The sequence below is a fragment of the Ursus americanus genome, chromosome 21 (assembly GCF_024610735.1).
Source record: "Ursus americanus isolate L20-20 chromosome 21, mUrsAme1.1.p, whole genome shotgun sequence".
Lineage (NCBI taxonomy): Eukaryota > Metazoa > Chordata > Mammalia > Carnivora > Ursidae > Ursus > Ursus americanus.
Window position 1 is genome coordinate 46,719,278 of NC_142147.1, and position 21,302 is coordinate 46,740,579.

The window sequence follows — 21,302 nt, forward strand, 5'->3', positions numbered from 1 at the left end:
TGCCAGCTTGTGGAGCTGAGCTGAGACACTGAGGACAGCTCCTCCTGCTCTGATTTCTGTCTGGCTGGTTCTCCCTGCTGAGCCCCAGGCATCCCGGCTCTCCAGCCTGCTCAGGATTCCTCCACCCCCGCCCTTCCTGGTCTCCTCCTAGGTAATCATGATGGGGCCATGATGAGTCCTTGGTGCCCAGGAGGGAGAGAGATTGGGGTCTGGATTTCTGGGTATGAGAGAAGGGGGAGCTAGAGGCCTATAACCCTTAATTTGGGAGGTTTATTATTTGCAGTCTCTCTTTCTACCCCGTTCCCCACACTGTGTTCTAGTCTGAGGTTGGTACACATGGTCTCTTGATTTCGCTTCTCTTTCTCTACTGGAACGCACATTATGCATAAACACCACACACACACACATCCGCCAATGCTGGGGCTATGTCTCCAGACCCAGAGACACAAACATCACCTCCTCCTAGAAGCCTCTTCTGATCCTGATCTCCCCCGCTCATCCACCCACTCTCAGCCTCAGGCACCTCCCTGTCTCCCAGCCATGGTCACCCTGGGTTGGACTGCTGTCTGTCTCCCCTATCAGGCTGAGAACTCCCCAGAGGCCTCAGGGATGTTTGCAATGTTGAATGAATGAATGAACCAATGAATGTACAGAGAAGCAGAGAGAGAAAGACAGACAGACAGATGGAGAGGCAGTTACACATGGGATACAGAAAGTCTCATGCAGTGTGGGCAGGTGTAAATGTAGACACCCAGACAAACCCAGACATGAAGACGGACACCCTGATGAACAGGACATGCCCCTAATAAATGTTTATTAGATTAGTAAATGAATGAATAAAAAAGCATTGGAGAAGATGGAAACACAGGCAGACAAGCAGAGGGACACAGTATCCCCCGAGGACACAGACAGATGCGTGTGAACACTCAGACACAAGGCAGTGGGGACATGCAGACCGATGCCCCTGCAGGCTGCGGGACCTGGGGCAGAGACCCCGTCAGCACCTCCTGACCTGCCTGACTTCTGCCCCTTGGTGGAGCTGTCGTCTGCGCTCACGCCCCTACTGTGCTGTGCAGGGTGGGCACCAGGCATGTGCAGACCTAGGGTCACAGACCCACAGATGGATGGGACAGAGTTGGCATAATGACAGTGACCAGGATGGCCTTAATAGTCCCCTGAACTTGACTAAATTTTACACAGCTTTCTTCCTGACTACAGGCCCCTGACCTCCCTTTCCTCAGGGCACGTGTTTTAGAAAACTCGGGGATTCATGTTCTTCCTCTGTCTCTTTGAAATGTAGGCAAATCTTCTCCCAGCCTCTTAGCAGTTTTGCAACCCTGGGATGTCTTTCTCAGGGACCTGGGAGCCATCCCTTTGAAAAGTCAGCATGGAGGAAGATAGCACCCCCCCCCCCCAATCTCCCAGGCTCTGTGGGAGGGTAGGAACTGAACTTGAATAAGGGACGATTAGCAAACACAGATGACCTTATCACAGAGAAAAACACTTGCAAACTCAGAAATAACTCAGGGTGCTGGACACATTCCATGGACCAGCCCCTCTTCTATCATCAGCCAGCTCTGTTCCACTAGCCCATTTGGGGTTTAAAAACCTTCCCCTATTTTGTTTTGGTGGAGTTGAGCTCAGTGTCTGTCCTCTACCGTCTTAGGTGGTTTTTTGTTTGTTTGTTTGTTTGTTTGTTTTTAAGTAGCACCACACCCAGCACAGAGCCCAGTGTGGGGCTTGAACTCACGATCTTGAGATCAAGACTTGAGCCAAGATCAAGAGTCAGAGGCTTAACCAACTGAGCCATACAGGCACCCCTGCCATTGTCTTGAATAAAGTCTCCAGTGCCTGTTTAACTTTGGTGGAATGTTTTCTGTGACAGCAGACACCCAGGCACTGTGGACAGTCACCAGATTCTGAACTCTCATAGACATGGTCACCCTCTTGCCAAATCACTGCCCCTCCAATCAGGCATCACTTCCCCAAACCTGTTTTGCATCCACATTATTCTTCCTGCTGCTCCTGTTCCTGCCCCGGCTCTGTGTTGGGTACTGGCCACACAGGAGCAGGGTGGAGCTAAGGGCCGCTGGAGAGCAGAGACTGGCCAAGGGAGGAGGCTGGGTTTTCTGAAGCCCCTGTGGAAGGTAGAGGCTTTGGAGGTGCTCACAGTGGTTTACAGTTTCAGAGACTGAGGCTTGAAGAATTGTCCGACCAGCCGGTTTAGTGTGTGAGTGTTTGCATGTGTATGAGAGAGTGTGTGTAAGTGACTGCGTGAGTGTGTGGCTGTGTGTTTGTGATTTTGATTCTGGTCACCTTTCGGTACCTTTGGAGGCTGTGAGCTATTAGGTGGGAAGCTCTCCATTGCAGGAGGTAATCAAGTGGAGGCCAGGTGATCTAGGTCTAGGGATTTGGGCAGGGCTCTTATATCCATAGGGGGCTATACAACATGAACTCTGAGCTCCCTGTGAACCCAGGGATTCTTTTTTTTTTTTCAGTAATTAAACTTTAGTAACCAAATAATTAATTATTTAAGAGATTGGGGGGAAATTGAGGATGTTTGGTGGTAGACATTAAGGTGCTATTTTTTTTAAAGCTTGCAGCAATTTCTTTTTCTTTTTTTTTAATGTAAGATTTTATTTGTTTATTTGTGTGTGTGTGTGTGTGAGAGAGAGAGAGAGAACAGAAGCAGCAGCAGGCAGAGGGAGAAACAGGCTCCCTGCCGAGCAAGGAGCCTAATGTGGGACTCGATCCCAGGACCCTGAGATCATGACCTGAGCTGAAGGCAGATGCTTAACCGACTGAGCCACCCAGGTGTCCCTAAGGTGCTATTTTAAAAACTTTTTACTGTTAGAAATTTTCACACACGCACAAACCTACAGAGAACAGCATGCTTGCCACCAAGACTCAACAATTTTTAACATATCACTATCTCGTGTTACCCTTTCTTCATTTGCTGCTTGTAAGGGCATTGAATTGGATTCCTGCATTATTTTGCTCAAGATATTAATTTCACTTAAAACACCATTTAAGAGTAGGTGATTTTCAAAGTGCACCTTTGGCTTATCTTTATGAATGTCATGAGCAGTTTCTAAAAGCGTGTCACTTGCTACCTCAAATCGAATTCCTAATGCTGTGATGCCACCAAATCAGTTTTCTCTTTGCATACTGAATAGTTTCAAATTTATTTTCAATAAATGTATTTTCGTAGAACTACCCTACGGTCCAACAATTGTGCTACTAGGTATTTACCCAAAGGATGCAAAAATACAGACTCAAAGGGATACACACACTCTGATGTTTATAGCAGCATTATTAACAATGGCCAAACTATAGAAAGAGCCTAAGTATGACTGATGAATGGGTAAAGAAGATCCGGTATATATACACAACGGAATATTATTCAGCCGTCAAAAAGAATGAAATCTTGCCATTTGCAATGACATGGATGGAGCTAGGGTGTATTATGCTCAGTGAAATAAGTCAGTCAGAGAAAGACAAGTACCACATGATCTCACTCATATGTGGAAAACAGATGAGGGGCACCTGGTGGCTCAGTCGTTAAGCGTCTGCCTTCGGCCCAGGGCCTGATCCCAGGGTCCTGGGATCGAGCCCTGCATCGGGCTCCCTGCTCTGCTGGGAGCCTGCTTCTTCCTCTCCCACTCCCTCTGCTTGTGTTCCCTCTCTTGCTGGCTGTCTCTCTCTCTGTCAAATAAATAAAATCTTAAAAAAAAAAAAAAAAAGAAAACAGATGAACATAGGGGGAGGGGGAAAAGAGAAAGGAGAGAGGGATACAAACCATAAGAGACTCTTAACGATAGAGAACAAACCAATATTGCACTGTATCTTAACTTACAAAATTTAAATAAAAAATAAATGTATTTTCAGTATACTTCACATTTATTAGAAGTTGAAAAGTAGTTGCAGAGTGCTTGAATGATATTTAAAAATTCAGCAGTATAGGGGTGCGTGGCTGGCTCAGTTGGTAGAGCATGCAACTCTTGATCTCAGTGTTGTAAGTTCAAGCCCCACGTTGCCTGTAGAGATTACTTTCAAAATAAAATCTTTTAAAAAATTTAGTAGTATAGAAGAAATTTTTGCTGCATTATTCATTGTCCAGTTGGATTTGTTCCTCCGAGGAGAAAGAAGGAGGAAAGTCTGGAGGTGGTACCTAGAGTCTCCGCCCTAGCCCCAACCTACTAGCAGAGCCTCTGTCTGGATGTCTTCAACTCCCTGGTGTCTGAGTGTCTGTAGGTTCTGTTGAATGCCTTAGAACGTTTTCAAGGATCTTCTATTGTTTTCCATAAGCTTCCATGCACCTTTCCATTTTCATGCATATATGCAAATACCTGGCCTTTCAAATGATTTTCCCCCCAGATTTGGTTTGTGTAAGCAGTTTCATAAATGTGCTATCATCTTTCTCCCCGAAGTGGACAAAATTCCCCAACATGTTTACATATAGGAATAGGTGCAGTCCTGAACTCTGCCCATCTAGCAATAATTATTAACTGATTCATTAACTACGAGCAGGCTTTGTAGCCGAAATAATTGAGAAATACTTAGTATTACTTATTCAAAATGATTCCATTGATCAAATGTGCTATGATTGTAATGATTATTTAAATGTCATCCCCTAGATAATGTGTAACACCACATGTGACCTATCTTTTTTTTTTTTTAAAGATTTATTTATGTGTTTGAGAATGAGAGAGAGAGAGAGAGAGAATGTGGCCCAGGTGCCCTTACACATTCTCTCTTTCAAGTGTATTTTTCCCATCTCCAGAGAAACAAAGGTTAATTACAGGATCCTTTGAGATGAAATAAAGTCACCCAAATCTGATAATATATTCCCCAGTTGGAAGAACTGGTGTGAAGTGATATTTGTGTCTACCACTATGTCTTTCAAAAGTTAAAATTTCTTGGGGTGCCTGGGTGGCTCAGTCCGTTAAGCTTATGTCAGGTCTTGATCTCAGGTTCCTGAGTTCAAGCCCTTTGTTGGGGTCCACGTGGAGTGTGGAGCCTACTTTAAAAAAAAAAGTTAAAATTTCTTATTTAACGTGAGTAATTTTTGGGCAACTCTCTCAGGTCCCCTCTCTTTTTGGGACCTTTGTACTATCACTCAATAAACTTTTCTTTGCTGCCCATCAAAAATAAATAAATAAAGTGAATAATTTTTAAGAGTTTAAGCGTTGAATATTCAAACACTGACATTTTAAGAACTTAAATGTAGGAGTCTGATATCTGAATTAGATGGATTGGCAAAAAGTGTATTAATGAGGGATGCCTGGGTAGCTTGGTCAGTTAAGCAAAGCATCTGCCTTCGGTTCAGGTCATGATCCCGGGGTCCTGGGATCGAGTCCCATGTCGGGCTCCTTGCTCGGCAGGGAGTCTGCTTCTCCCTCTGTTTGCTGCTCCCCCTGCTTGTGCTCTGTCTCTCTCAAATAAATAAATAAAATATTTTTTAAAAAGCATATTAATGAAAGGATTCTTCATTTTCCCTCTCCCACTCATTTCTCGAAATTTTTCCTTCACAGTTTACATGGAGGTAGAAGGTAAATTTATGTCAATCATTAATGATTCTGGATTCAGCTACATTCTGCTGAAATAACCATTGCTACCTGCTACCCTATTTTTTGCAAAAATTTATTCAATTATCCAAGTAGTTTTGTTAGCTATTAAAGCAATGAGCTTTCCATTTTCCAATCCTGATTATTTTTCCTTCTTGATAGATGTCAAAGAGGGTTAACATTTTACCCTAGAATCTTAACATCTTAAAATAATATGTAGATGACAAGTGATTAAACTTTAATAATAATTTCTATACTGATGAAATTGTTAAAGCTTATAATAAACAACTGCTATAATAATATAATTAATAGGCTGTTGAGTAATATTCTTCAACTTCCACCTACGTGGAAATTTCCACCCACATTCTTTGTGGATTACTATGGGTAATTGAGTATTAATTATTATATAGTGATTCATGCCAAATGAAAGGATGTGTGGACTTAAATTTAGAACTCAATAATTCTAGTCTGGTACAGTAAATAATTAGAAAATATGAACTGCAATATGAAATATTAAATGTAGCCACAGCACAGACACCAAGAATGATTTTTTTTTCTTATTAAACTTTTGTTTTAATGAGTCTCAAAATTCTGTGACAGATTTTTGGTCAAGTTGTTTCCACTTAAAAGTACTGATCTTGGGGCGCCTGCGTGGCTCAGTTGGTTAAGAGTCTGCCTTTGGCTCAGATCAGGATCTCGGAGTCCCAGGATCAAGTCCCACATTGGGCTCCCTGCTCAGCAGGGAGTCTGCTTCTCCATCTCCCTCTGCTGCTCTCACCCTCTCTCTCTGTGTCAAATAAATAAAATCTTAAAAAAAAAAAAAAGATACTGATCCTAGGGGTGCTTGGATGGCTCAGTCGGTTGAGCATCAGACCCTTGGTTTCAGCTCAGGTGGTGATCTCAGGGTCATGAGATTGAGCTCTGGGTTGGGCTCTGCCCTCAGCAAGGAGAGTCTCCCTCTCCCTCTCCCCCTCCCACTTGTGTTCTCTCTCTCTCAAATAAAAAAATAAAATCTTTAAAAAAATAAAAATTCCTTCATAAAAAAAGTACTGATTTAAAAAACTAATAACTTAAGGGGTGCCTCTGACTCTTTATTTCCACTGGGGTGGTGATCTCAGGGTTGTGAGATTGAGCTCCTAAACGGGCTCTACGCTCAGAGGGGAATCTGCTCCTCCCCTTTTCCCTCTCTCTCGGTCCCTCCCCCTTCTCTAAAATAAATAAATAAATCTTTAAAAAACCCTAATGACTTAAAACTGTCATACACACAAAAAATCAAATGGCCCGCAAAACATTCTCCTTTCCTTCTGAAGGTTTTACGATGCATTGTTATCATTAACCAGTCTTCTACTATTAAACTTAAATGGCCAACTGACACAAACAGTCCTGAGACCGTTCTTCTACCACTGATTAAGACGGGGGTGGCAGGTATTGGGGATAATATTCATTTAGCCTTCTGAGCTTTCTGGGCAGACTCGATGACCTTACCGGCGCCAGCTGCCTTCTTGGCCACTGCTTTGATGACACCCGCAGAACAGTCTACCTCATGTCATGAACAGCAAAACGGCCCAGAGAAGGATAGTCAGAGAAGCTCTCAACAAGCACAGGCTTGCCAGGAACCGTGTCAGCGATGGCAGCATCACCAGATTTCAAGAACTTGGGACCATTTTCCAGCTTTTTCCCAGAACGACGATCAGTCTTCTTCTTCAACTCAACAAATTTGCGAGCAATGTGAACTGTGTGACAATCCAGCACAGGTGCATATCCAGCACTGATGGGCCTGGATGGTTCAGGATAATCACCTGAGCTGTGAAGCCAGCTGCTTCCGTTGGCGGGTCATTTTTGCTGCCACCAGCCACAAGGCCACTACGAACATCTTTGACAGATATGTTACTGACATTGAAGCCCACATTGTTCCCAGAAAGAGCCTCACTCAAAGCTTCATGGTGCATTTTAATGCACTTGACTTCATTTGTAACAGTGACTGAAGCAAAGGTGACCACAATGTTGGGTTTAAGAACACTGGTCTGCATTTGGCCCACAGGGACAGTACCAATACCACCAATTTTGTAGATGTCCTGGAGGGGCAGATAAAAGGGCTTGTCAGTTGGAGGAGTTGAGGCAGAATGCAATCCAGAGCTTCGAGCAGCATGGTTTCAATGGCATTGCCATCTTTATGGGTGACTTTCCATCCCTTGAGCCACTTAGCACTTGGCTCCAGCACATTGTCACCATTCCAATCAGAATTTGGCACAAATGCTACTGTGTTGAGGTTGTAGCCAATTTTCTTAATATAGGTGCTGACTTCCTTAATGATTTCCTTGTATCTCTTCTGGCTGTGGGGTGGCTCAGTGGAATCCATTTTGTTAACACCGCCTATTAGTAGATTCAAACCCAGCGTGTAAGCCAGAACGGCATACTCATGGGTCTGGCCATTCTTGGAAACACCTGCTTCAAATTCACCATTACCAGCAGCAACAATCAGGACAGCACAGTCAGCCTGAGATATATCTGTAATCATGTTTTGGATAAAGTCTCATTGTCCTGGGGCATCAGTGATGATCACACATTACTTTCTGGTCTGGAATTTCCACAGGGAGATACCAGTGGTTCGCATTCACATTCAGCTTTCAGTTTATCCAAGACGTAGGCATACTTGAAGGAGCCCTTTCCCATCCCAGCAGCCTCCTTTTCAAAATTTTCAATAGTTCTTTTGTTGATCCTACCACATTTGTAGATCAGATGACCAGTAGTGATAGACTTGCTCGAATCCAGGTGTCCAATGACACTGATGTTGATAAGAGTCTTTTCCTTTCCCATTTCAGTTTAAATTTAGTGGTGGTTTTCATGACACCTGTGTTCTGGGGGCAAACCCATTGTGGAAGAAAGGGGATTTTTTTTATTTTAAAGATGCCATGCACATCAAGTGAAAAGCAAATCCTTGTTCAGAAGCACAGGCTATTTTAGATAATATGAGATCCATAAGGTCTTCCCATTTTCTTTCTCTTTTGTGAGTATTTTAAAAAATTTGTTTTAATTTATTTTTGTTCTTTTTTTGAGGTATAATTGACATACATTATATTAGTTGCAGGTGTAAAACATAATGATGCAATATTTGTATATGTTGCAAAATGATCACCATAATAAATTCAGATTACATGTGTCCTTAGATTTCCAAACTGATTTCTCTGTAAGTGGAAGAGGAATGGTAGCTACCAACCACGTTAGACCAAGACACTTTGCTGCCATCTGCTGGAACATGATTGCAATAAATTATAAATAATTTACTTTGCAGTTGGCAAAAGAATAACACAATACACAAATATTTACAAAAATTTTCAAAATAATAAAGATGTCTGTGACATGAATGGCACCTCCCTAGGTATAGTGCTCTTGTGCAGTGTCCAACATGAACAACTGTATATGGTGACTGTGGAAAGCCACACACAGATGTGGCAGGTGTGGGAGGAGGATTGTTTCATAACAAAGTGGAAGACAATCAGAAACATCTAGGAAGAGATCCACAGCCAGGAGTAGCAGGACTTGGGGATTAGATAAGAGCAAATTTTAGGACCATCTAAAGGGGTGTTTGAGGTCAGGGGTAGGCAATCAAAGTGGGAGGAATTGTTGGAAGGTGAGCAGGTGTGGGACAAGAGACCAGGCTCTACCCTGCATTTACTGTGTGTCCTTAAGAGAAACTTTCCTCTTCCCTGAGTTCTTTTGCTCCCTTCAGCTGGGGGGAAGGGCAGGAGTTGCTGCACTCTGGGAGCCCTGCCTTCTTTGATCTTCCAGGTTTCTGAGAACTAAAGAGACGGGGGTCTCCAGGAATAGGTTCTCATTGTAGGAGATATGGCTGAACTTCAGAGAGGACTTGGCCATGTTCTGGCCACACCGGTGTATACACCCACCCACAGTCTGCCCTGGTGTGGGGAGGGACCAGAAGATCTCAGGTACATGCCAGCAAGAACACTCAGAAGTGTCTCCCCAGGCCCCTGGATTCCTCCATTTCTATCCACAGCCTTCTGAATGTACAAATATCCCTCTGTATTCCAAACTTCTCTGCCTTTTCCAAGGATCTCCATTGCCTGCCCTTTTTCTGTGCTTCCACCTCTCTCCCATCATAGAGTCCCTCACTCTCCCTACGTCCCCTATCTCTTTCTCTTTGCTTTCCTCCAGATTCCAACTCTCTCCAAGCTGACCTCCCAGTTCCCCTCTTCCCTTGCCTCTCGTTTCCTGGCCCTTCTTTCCTGAGTCCATTCCACTGCCCCCTGCTGAGGTTGCCAGATAAAATATAGGATGCAAATTTAAGTTTGAATTTCTGGTAAACAGCAGGTAATTTTTAGTAGAAGTATGTCCCAAATATTTTATGGTATGTACTTACACTAATTATCTGAATTTCAAGTTTTACCAGGCATCCTGTATTTTTTTTTAAGATTTTGGTTTTTTTTAAGTAATCTCTACCCCCAACGTGGGACTCAAACTTACAATCCCAAGATTAAGAGTCGCACGCTCTACCAACTGAGCCAGCCAGGTAGCCCAGTGTCCTGTATTTTTATGTGCTCTATCTGGCCAGTCTACTCTCACCTCTGCCCGACTTCCCTGGCCATGTTCACTCTACCCTGGCTGGTCTCCTTGGAGACCCTGCAGCTCTTAGGCAGGCAGTCCAGTGCTCCCCCACCCCCCCAACTCTGTCCAGCTTAGCTCCTCACCAACTACTCTGGGCCTCCTCAAAACCCAGCAATGAAAGAGTTTTCACCAGACAGTGCAGGGGACCTACAGGACATTGCACAACTCTGTAGCCAGTATTGGTTCTGTTTGGTTGCTACCAGGACATATTCATTGTTATATGGTTTATTCCATCGATACACTTGTTTATCCTTAGGTCTTTACCATACTGGCTTTATTAGTGTAACTTTAGAATAAATCTCGAAATAAAGTGGTGTTAAGTCCTCCTCCTTTTTCTTCAAGATTGTCAGGGCTACTCTAAGCCTTTCTGTATAAATTTTAGAATTATCCTGTCGACTTATATTTTAAAAAGCAGGCTGGGATTATTATTGGATTGTATTGAATCTATAGATTCATTTGGGGGAGAATTGACAGGCTAACAATACAGAGTCTTCCAATCCATGAAAGGATATATTTCTTCATTTATTTATGCCTTCAATTTTTCAATTTTTTAACATTTACTGTAGGCCTTGCATATCTTCCATTATATTTATTTTTAGATAATTTAGTTTTAATGTTTTTTAATTGAATTATAATTGACATACAATATTATATTGATTTTAGGTGTACAAGATAGTGATTCAATATTTTTATATATTATGAAATGTTCACCACAGTAAGTTTAGTTACCTTCTGTCACCGAAGTTATTATAATATTATTGATTATATTCTCAGTACTGTACATTACATTCCTTTGACTTATTTTATAACTGGAAGTTTGTACACAATTCTTAATCTCTTTCATCTATTTCTCTCCCCCCCCACCCTATGGCAACCACCAGTTTGTTCTCTGTATCTACAAATTTTTTTCTGTTTTGTTCGTTTTGTTTTTGGATTCTACATATAAGTGAAATCATATGGTATTTGTCATTTTCTGTCTGACTTATTTCACATAGCATACTACCCTGCAGGTCCATCATGTTGTCGCAAATAGCAAGATTTCTCTTTTTTTCACAGTTGAGTAATATTCCATTCCATATACCACATCTTCTTTAGCCATTTATCCATCGATGGACACTTAAATGCTTCCATATCTTGGCTATTGTAAATAATGCTGCAATTAACTTGGGGGTACATATATCTTTCCAACTTAGTGTTTTTGTTTTCTTTGGATAAATACCCAGAAGTGGAATTGTTGGATTGTGTGGTAATTCTTTTTTCTGTAATTGTATGGTAATTCTGGTTTTTTAAATTTTTTGAGGAAACTTCACACTGTTTTTCATAGTGGCGGCACAAATTTACATTAATTTAATATTACTACCAATAGTGCATGAGAGTTCCCTTTTCTCCACATCCTTACCAACACTTGCTATTTATTGCTTGTCTTTTTGATACTAGCCATTCTGACAGGTGTGATGTGGTATCTTATTGTGGATTTGATTTGCATTCCCCTGATGATGAGTGATGTTGACGATCTTTTGATGTGTGGGTTGGCCATCTGGATGTCTTCTCTGGAACAATGTCTATTCAGGTCCTCCACCCATTTTTTATCAGGTTGTTTGTTTTTTGCATTGAGTTGTATGAGTTCTTTGTATATTTTGAATATCAACTCCTTCTTGGATATATCATTTCCAAGTATCTTTTCCCATTTAGTAGGTTGGTTTTTCATTTTGTTGATGGTTTCCTTCACTGTGCAAAAGCTTTTTAGTTTGATATAGTCCCATTTGTTTATTTTTGCTTTTGTTGCCCTTACATGAAGAAACATCCAGAAAATATTGCTTAGACTGATGTCAAAGAGCTTACTGTGTGTTTTCTTCTAGGAGTTTTATGGTTACAGGTCTTACATATAAGTTACATCTTTGAGTTTATTTTAGTATATGGTGTAAGAAAGTGGTCTAGTTTCATTCTTTTAGATGTAACAGTCCAGTTTTCCCAATGCCATTTGTTGAAGAGACCATTCCCCTGAACCCCTTGCACTGTATGTTCTTGCCTCATTTGTCATAGATTAATTGACCATTTAAGTGTGGATTTATTTCTGGGGTCTCTATTCTGATCCATCGATCTATGGCTTGTTTTTGTGCCAGTACCGCACTGTTTTGATTACTATAACTTTGTAGTATAGTTTGAAATCAGGGAGTGGGATATCTCCACCTTTGTTCTTTCTCAAGATTTCTTTGGCTATTCAGGGTCTTTTGTGGTTCCATACAAATTTTAGGATTATTTGTTCTAGTTCTGTGAAGAATGCCATTAGTATTTCAATAGGAATTGCATTGAATCTATAGGTTGCTTTGAATAGTATGGACATTTTTAACAATATCAGTTCTTCTAATCTATGAACATGGTATATCTTTTCATTTATTTGTGTTGTTTTCAATTTCTTTCATCAATGTCTTATAGTTTTCAAAGTACGGGTCTTCCATCTCCTTGGTTAAATTTATTCCTAGGCATTTATTTTTTGATACAATTGTAAATGGGATTATTTTCTTAATTTCTCTTTTTGATAGTTCATTATTAGTGTATAGAAATGCAGCATATTTCTACATATTAATTTTGTATCTCACAACTTTACTGAATTTATTAGTCCTAATGTTTTCTTTTGTAGAGTCTTTTGCGTTTTCTCTATATATTATCATGTCATCCGGAAATAGTCACAGTTTTACTTCTTCATTCCAATTTAGATGACTTTTGTGTCTTTTGCTTGCCTAATTGCTGTAGTTAGGACTTCAGTACTATGTTGAATAAAACTGGTGAGAGTGGGCATCCTTGTCTTGTTCCTGATCTTAGAGTAAAAGCTTTCAGCTCTTCACTATTGAGTATAATGTTAGTTGTGGGTTTGTCATATATGGCCTTTATTCTGTTGAGGTACATTCATTCTATATCCACTTTTTTGAGAATTTTTGTTATAATTGATGTTGAATTTTGTCACATGCTTTTCCTGTATCTATCTATTGAGATGTTCATATGATTTTTATCTTTCATTTTGTTAACATGGTGTATCAGATCAATTAATTTGCAGATGTTAAACCATTCTTTCATCCCTGGAATAAATCCCACTTGGCCATGGTGTATGATCCTTTTAATACATTGTTGAATTCAGGTTGCTAATATTTTTTTTTAAAGATTTTATTTATTTGACAGAGAGACAGCCAGTGAGAGAGAGACAAGCAGGGGGAGTGGGAGAGGAAGAAGCAGGCTCATAGCAGAGGAGCCTGATGTGGGGCTCGATCCCATAACGCTGGGATCACGCCCTGAGCCGAAGGCAGACGCTTAACCGCTGTGCCACCCAGGCGCCCCCAGGTTGCTAATATTTTGTTGAGAATTTTTACATCTATGTTCATCAAGGATATTGGTCTTTTTTTTGGATAGTGTCTTTGTTTTTGGTATCAGGGTAATGCTGGCTTTGTAAAATGAGTTTGGAAGTATTTCATCTTCAATTTTTTGGAATAATTTGAGAAGGATAGGTATTAACTTTTCTTTAGATGTTTGGTAGAATTCACCTGTGAAGTCATCTGGACCTGGACTTTTGTTTGTTGGGATTTTTTTTTAAAATTACTGATTCATTTTCACTACTGGTAATGGGTCTTTTCATATTTTCTTTTTTTTTTTAAAATATTATTTATTTATTTGAGAGAGAGAGACAGAAATAGTGACAGAGCTAGCAAGAGAGAGCACAAGCGGGGAGAAGAGGGAGAAGCAGGCTCCCCACTGAGCAGGAAGCCCAATGTGGGACTCAATACCAGGACCCTGGGTTCATGACCTGAGCTGAAGGCAGATGCCTAACTGACTGAGCCACCCAGGTGCCCCTGGTCTATTCATATTTTCTATTTCTTCATGATTCTTCAGACTGTATGCTTCTAGGAATTTATCCATTTTTTTCTAGGTTGTCTAACTTGTTGGCATATAATTGTTCATAGCATTTTCTTATGACCCTTTGTATTTCTGTAGTATTGGTTGTAATTTTTCCTCTTTCATTTCTGATTTTATTTATTTGGGCTTTCTTTTTTTCCTGATGAATCTATGATTGGTTTGTTCATTTCGTTTATCTTTTCAAGAACTAGCTCTTAGTTTCTTGATCTTTTCTTTTTCACTTATTTCCACTCTGATCTTTATTATTTCCTTCCTTCTCTTAACTCTAGGCTTTGTTTTTTTCTTTTTTACCTAGTCCTTTAGGCGTAGGGTTAGATTCCTTTTTTGAGATTTTTCTTGTTTCTTGAGGTAGGTTTGTATTACTATGAACTTCCCTCTTAGAACTACTTTTGCTTCATCACAAAGATTTTGAAACATTTTTTTCTGTTTTCACTTGTCTCAGCAAATTTTTAAATTTCCTCTTTGAGGGGTTCCTGGGTGGCTCAGTTGATTAAGCATCTGCCTTCAGCTCAGGTCATGATTTCAGGATCCTGGGATTGAGTCTCACATCAGACTCTCTGCTCAGCAGGGAGTCTGCTTCTACCTCTCACTCTTCCTCTGAACTCTCCCTCTCTCTCGCTCTCTCTCTCAAATAGAGAGAGAGAGCGAGAGAGAGTGAGAGAACATGAGCAGGGGGAAAGGGTAGTAGGAGGGGGAGAAGCAGACCCCTCACTTGAGCAGGGAGCCCACTGTGGGACTTGATCCCAGGACTCTGGAATCATGATCTGAGCCAAAGGCCAACGCTTAAACAACTGAGCCACCCAGGCAGCCCATAAATAAAATCTTTAAAAATTTCCTGTTTGATTTCTTTGTTGATACATTGGTTGTCTAATAGCATGTTGTTTAGTCTCCATGTGTTTGGGTTTTTTCCAGTCTTTTTCCTTGAATTTGACTTCTCGTTTCATACCGTTGTGGTCAAGTGCACCTGGCTGGCTCAGTCAGTAGAATATGCAACTCTTGATCTCAGGGTTGTGAGTTTGACCCCCACAATGGGCATGGAGCCTACTTAAGAAAATAAAATAAATTCATACCATTGTGGTCAGAAAAGATGTTTGACATGATTTCCATTTTCTTAAATTTATTGAGACTTGTTTTGTGCCCTGACATGATCTATCCTGGAGAATGTTCCATGTGGACTTGAAAAGAATGTGTATTCTTCTGTTTTGGGATGAAATGTTATGTATGTATCTATGAAGTCTATCTAGTTTAATGTGTTGTTTAAGGCCAATGTTTCCTTGTTGATTTTCTATCTGGATGATCTATGCATTGATGTAAGTGGGGGTATTAAATTCCTCTACTAATATTATATTGTTGTCTATTTCTTCATTTATTCCTGTTAACATTTACTTTACATATTTACGTGCTCCTATATTGGATGCATAAATATTTATAAATCCTTTTGTTAGATTGACCCCTTTATCATCAAGTAATGCTCTTCTTTGTCTTTTGTTAGTCTCTGTTTAAGTCATTTTGTCTGATGTAAGTATTGCTACCCTAGCTTTCTTTTCATTTTCGTTGGCATGGTATATCTTTTTCTATCCCTTCACTTTCAGTGTATTGTATCTTTAAGTTTGAAATGAGTCCCTTGAAGGCAGCATTTGGAAGGGTCTTGGTTTTTGTTTTTTTAAATCCACTTGGCTACTCTGTGTTTTTTGATTGGAGAATTTTATCCATTTACACTTAAAATAATTATTGATAGATATATACTTACTGCCATTTTGTTGTTTTTTGGCTGTTTCTGTAGTTTTTCTCGGTTCCTTTCTTCTTTTTCTCTATTTTCTTTTGGTTTGATTGTCTTCTTCAGTGTTATGTTTACATTCCTTTTTCTTTTTCTTTTGCATATTTACTGTTTTTTCTTTGTGGTTACCATGAGGGCCACATATAACATCTTATATGTATATAACAGTCTCTTTTAAGTTGATAGTAACTTAATTTTGAACACATTACGAAGCTTTATATTTTTACTTCACACCCCCAACATTTTGTTTTTGATGACACATTTTACATCTTTTTATGTATTCCTTCACTAATTATTGTATTTTAAATTAATCATGCTATTTTTGTCTTTCACCCTTCATACTTGCTTTGTGATTTATACACTAGTTTTATTATTTATTTCCAGTGAGATTTTTACTTTTATATGTTTTATTATTAATTAGTGCCCTAATATCATGAATCATGATATCATAAAAAAAGGTTATTTTCCTAAATTTTATTGTGAAAAAATTTAAAGGTGCAAAGGTTTTAAAATATTATTAGTTCAATGATTGTTTTTATATCTGCCATCTAGATCAAAATTATTAACATTTGTCATATTTGTTTATCTGTGTTTCTGTATCAGTTAGCTTTTGATGCATAACAAATTATAAACAAAACTTAGTGGCTTAACACAACAAGCATTTTATCTTCTGGTATGGGTCGACTTGATCCATCTCTCTTAGGATCTATCATGTGTCTATGGTCATCTGGTGGATTGGATAGTGGTTGGATGATCTAAGATGGTCTAAACTCAAGACTGTTAGTTGGGTGACTGTCATCTTGGCCTCAGTTCTCCTTCACATGGCCTCTCATCCTCCAGCAGGCTAGACAGGACTTTTTTTCATATGGGATTGGCAAGGATCTAAAGGGCAGCAAGAAAGGGCAACTACCAATAAACAAGTGCTTTTCATGCCTCTGCTCAAGTTATGTTTGCTAACTTGTCCCATTGGCCAGAGCAAGTCACAAGTCTAAATTGTCTGTGTGGAAGGGCAGTAACAAAGGGATAGACGGAGGTGAATACTTTGTGGTTGTTTTTGGTATCTATTTATCTATCTATCTATCTATCTATCTATCTATCTATCTATCTATCTCTGATGAACCATTAAAAGCAAATGGCAGATATCATTTTGCTTCACTCCTAAATAAAAATCCTGGAGTAGGTGAGGGGTCTTTTCCCAATGTGACTCTCCTCTTCTCTCTCTAAGGGCTGTTCCCACCCCCACCCGGCCATTTTTGAAAAGCTAAATTATTTGAATGCACACACACACCACACCATCCATCATAGGACATCTTTGTCCTATCGTGTGCAGCCATGCAAGTGCAACACCACCTTTCACACAGTGAGACACGCTCTTGAGTCTATCACTTGCACAATGCTCACACACAACTCCTACATCAAGTGTTTGCCTCACCAACATGGAAACACACTCTGGCTCTGTCCCACACCTGTCACTCCATCACGCGCAGCCAGGGAGACACCCTGACCCTATTTTGCCCATCCTCCCCCTCGAGTCTGTCACACCATCACCTCCCTAAGCCACTCGTGTTCAACTCCAGCGCCTCTCTCCTCCTACCCCCACTGTCAACCGGGGTCAGAGTTCCTAAAGCCCTCTGTGCTTCAGAGTCAATTTCTTCTCAGTTGTCTTCTCATTCTGAGTTTATTTCTGCTCACACGCTCAACCCAAGAACGACGAGGATGTTCTGGGGGACCTCAGAGACTCACGATCATTCGGGACCGGTGGCCTATGGGAAATGTAGTCCAGTGTCGGAAAAGCTGGAGACTAGGAAACCCAAGGGCCATTGGACGACCCTGCCTCAGGAGTGTCTGGTAGTTGTAGTCGGTCTCCCAGTGCGCAATCGTAGGCTCACGCCAGCCTTGCAGTGTGGAGCACTTCGGGTGGAGTTGTTGGTTACGGGTCCAGTACTGGTGTCGGTAAGGCGGGGTGTTGTCGATGGTGGCCGCTGAGGTGCCCCAGGACTTGGAGCAGCGCTGGGAACAAATATCTCAGAGGGGGGGGGGGGGTGTGTGCGCGCGGGCGCGCGCGCCTGGGTACCTGGGTGCGTCAGAGTATTGAGTAGCGGTAGATGGATGCGGTGGTGTGCAGGAGCTAATTCTTACTGGCAGATTCTCAGAAAATTTGAGACTTGTGTTAAGCACAACCATTATTTTAAAATTATGTAACCATAATTAAATAAATTAAAAAATAAGATAGCAAATAGTCAAATGCATCACTTTCTTATTATTTTATTATCTATGCTCTTGAAATTATGTTTATAGTGTCTGTATGGCAGAAATGCCGTATCATTATGTACTACTGCACATCCCTTTCCAGTTCCACCTTTACTGATACCACTTTGGTAGCTAGAAATTGGCCAGGATGGAACTGTTCACATTGTGGGAATTGACAATCATTGTAAATCATTGTTTTTGTATGCTTGATTTATTGTTTTTGTTGATCGGGGATGGGGGAGTTCTCAAAGTCCGACCTGTTGTTCCTAAATGTCCCTCTGGCGCGCTCTTCTAGTAAAACTGTTGTGCTCACTATGAGAGAGAAATATCCTAATCCCTTTGTTTATCACAGAACATATATTGAAGCGTGCATTCGGAGCTGAGGCAATAAATTGATAACAGAAGCAAATGACATATACCACATGTACACTTATAAAATTTCAAAAACAAACATAGGTAGTATACAATGTTGTTCAGGATATGGGGAAATGAGAAGTCTCATAGGCAGCTGTTGGGAATGACTACAGCCTTTCTACAATTAAGTTGAGTAGTTGCTATCACAACGTCTGAAAGCAAACCTCTAACAACCAAATTTTTAAAAAAAGATTTATTTATTTATTTTAGAGAGAGAGAGAGCATGAGTGGGAGGGGCAGAGGGAGAGGGAGAGAGAGAATCCCTAGCAGACTCCATGCTGAGCGGGAGGGGGTGTTGGGGCTGGATTCCACCTGTGGAGATCATGACCTGAGCTGAAATCAGGAGTCCCACACTTAACCAACTGCCACCCAGGCATTCCAGCCAGCATTTTTATATATAAGAGTATAACCCACAAAAATTCTGACTTGAAAGAAAAAGATGTGGTTACAGTAATGCTTACTGAAGCCGTGTTTGTAATACTGAAGAACTGAAATCAATCTCAATGTTCATTTTTTGAGGAATTGCTAGTCTGTGCTGACTCATGGAAGGTATTTGTGGCTTAAAGATAAAAATATAGGTAAGTTAACTTTGATAATACATAACATAACCAAGGAGTTATTAAAATGATAGTGTAGAATTACCCTGCCCAATTTGGAAGGATATGTATAAGATATTAAGAATTGGAAAATATTGGTTACATGAGAGTATGCAAAGTGTGACTATAATTTTTGAACAAAAAATACACAAGGATAGATATTGAAGTTTTAAGTATTTTAAAGGTTATTTTACAAAACTGAACTCTGGCTGATTTTAGCACATCAACAATCTCTCAACTCCGTTTCCTCACCATTAAATGGAATAATAATTTCTACCATGCAGATTTTTTAATAGAATAGTGATCAAGCCCTTAGACACTGAAACACAACCATCTCAGGTCAAACCCTTGTCTTACCATTTTAATGCTGGGGGACCACGGGCAAGTTTTTAAAAAATACGTGTATGCTTCATTTATTCTTACTGGTATAATCCTGGAAAATATTGCCACAGACAGGTTTTTTGTTTTTGCTTTTGGCTTAACTTTTACATAATTCATGTGAATCACATGTCAATGGATCTGGCATGTGGTAAGCACTCATGTAATTTTCTTAGAGCAGCCATGTCAGCGCCCACCCCCACCAAACCCCTGGGGTTGCTGGATCAAAACTACAATACTGCGGGGCGCCTGGGTGGCACAGCGGTTAGGCGTCTGCCTTCGGCTCAGGGCGTGATCCCAGCATTCTGGGATCGAGCCCCACATCAGGCTCCTCCGCTATGAGCCTGCTTCTTCCTCTCCCACTCCCCCTGCTTGTGTTCCCTCTCTCGCTGGCTGTCTCTATCTCTGTCAAATAAATAAATAAAATCTTAAAAAAAAACTACAATACTGTTTGTCATCACTTGTCATCAAGGAAATGCAAATCAAAACCACCTGTCAGAATGGCTAAAATTAGCAGCACAGGAAACAGGTGTTGGCAAGGATGTGGAGAAAGGGGAACCCTCTTGCACTGTTGGTGGGAATGCAAACTGGAGCAGCCACTATGGAAAATAGTATGGAGGTTCCTCAAAAAGTTCAAAATAGATCTACCCTATGATCTAGCAATCACACTGAGTTTTTACCCAAAGAATACAAGACCACTAATTCAAAGGGATACACACACCTCGATGTTTATAGCAGCATTATTTACAATATCCGGGTATGGAAGCAGCCCAAGTGTCCATCGATTGCTGAATGAGATGTGGTATATATATATAATGGAATATTACTCGGCCATAAAAGAATGAAATCTTGCCATTTGCAATGACACGGATAGAGCTAGAGGGTATAATACTAAGTGAAATAAGTCAGAGAAAGACAAATACCATATGATTTGACTCACGTGTGGAATTTAAGAAATAAAACAAGCGAAGGGAAAAACAGGGAGAGAGGCAAACCAAGAAACAGACTCTTAACTATAGAGTACAGACTGATATGTTACCAGAGAGAAGGTGGGGGGATGGGTTAATAGCTGATGGGGATTAAGGAGTACACTTGTGATGAGCACTGGGTGTTGTATGGAAGTGTTGAATTACTATATTGTGCACTGGAAACTAACATAATACTGTATGTTCACTGACTGGAATTAAATAAAAAACTTAAATACTGTGATTCTCTCACCAAAGAAGGAGATGGCTGTTGGTGGGACACCACCAGTGACTGCCAGACTAGGAAAAATCTCCTTCATATGCAAAGAACAGAGAATGACATCTCAGACTGCAGGAGCTTAGCAATTATGCCAACCACCTAAACTATCTGAAGGAACTCTTAGGAGAGGGGATGCAGCCAAAAGACATTAAAATCAGAACTTAGCTTTCAGGGGAGGGGAGAAGAGGTGAACAACGAGCAGTGATACTCCTGCACCTCTGACCTTTCAGTTCCTTTCAAAGCATCCAAGCACTCTCCCCTCTCGAGGCCTTTGTAATGCCAGGAATTCTCTTCTCCCTGTGTCCGAGGCACTCATTCTCATCTTTTGAACTGTAGCTTAATCACTAATTTCTCTTACTGGCCTTCCTTACACCTGTATTTAAGTCATGATCACCCACCAGTGGTTCTCAAAGAACCCTCTTCTTTTTGTTCTTGTCACTTCTTACCACGTGGGAAATTTTACGTTTTTTATATTCCAATTATTCTGTGTGTCCTCTGGTCAAATAAAATGTCCATTAGAGCAAGAATGTTGACTCTTTGATTATT

General features: G+C 40.6%; 1 pseudogene; it reads right to left on the reverse strand.

The window, feature by feature from the left end:
- Positions 1-6,830: 6,830 nt before the first annotated feature.
- LOC123784877 (elongation factor 1-alpha 1 pseudogene) lies at positions 6,831-8,384 on the reverse strand (annotated as a pseudogene).
- Between the last annotated feature and the right edge of the window lie 12,918 nt (positions 8,385-21,302).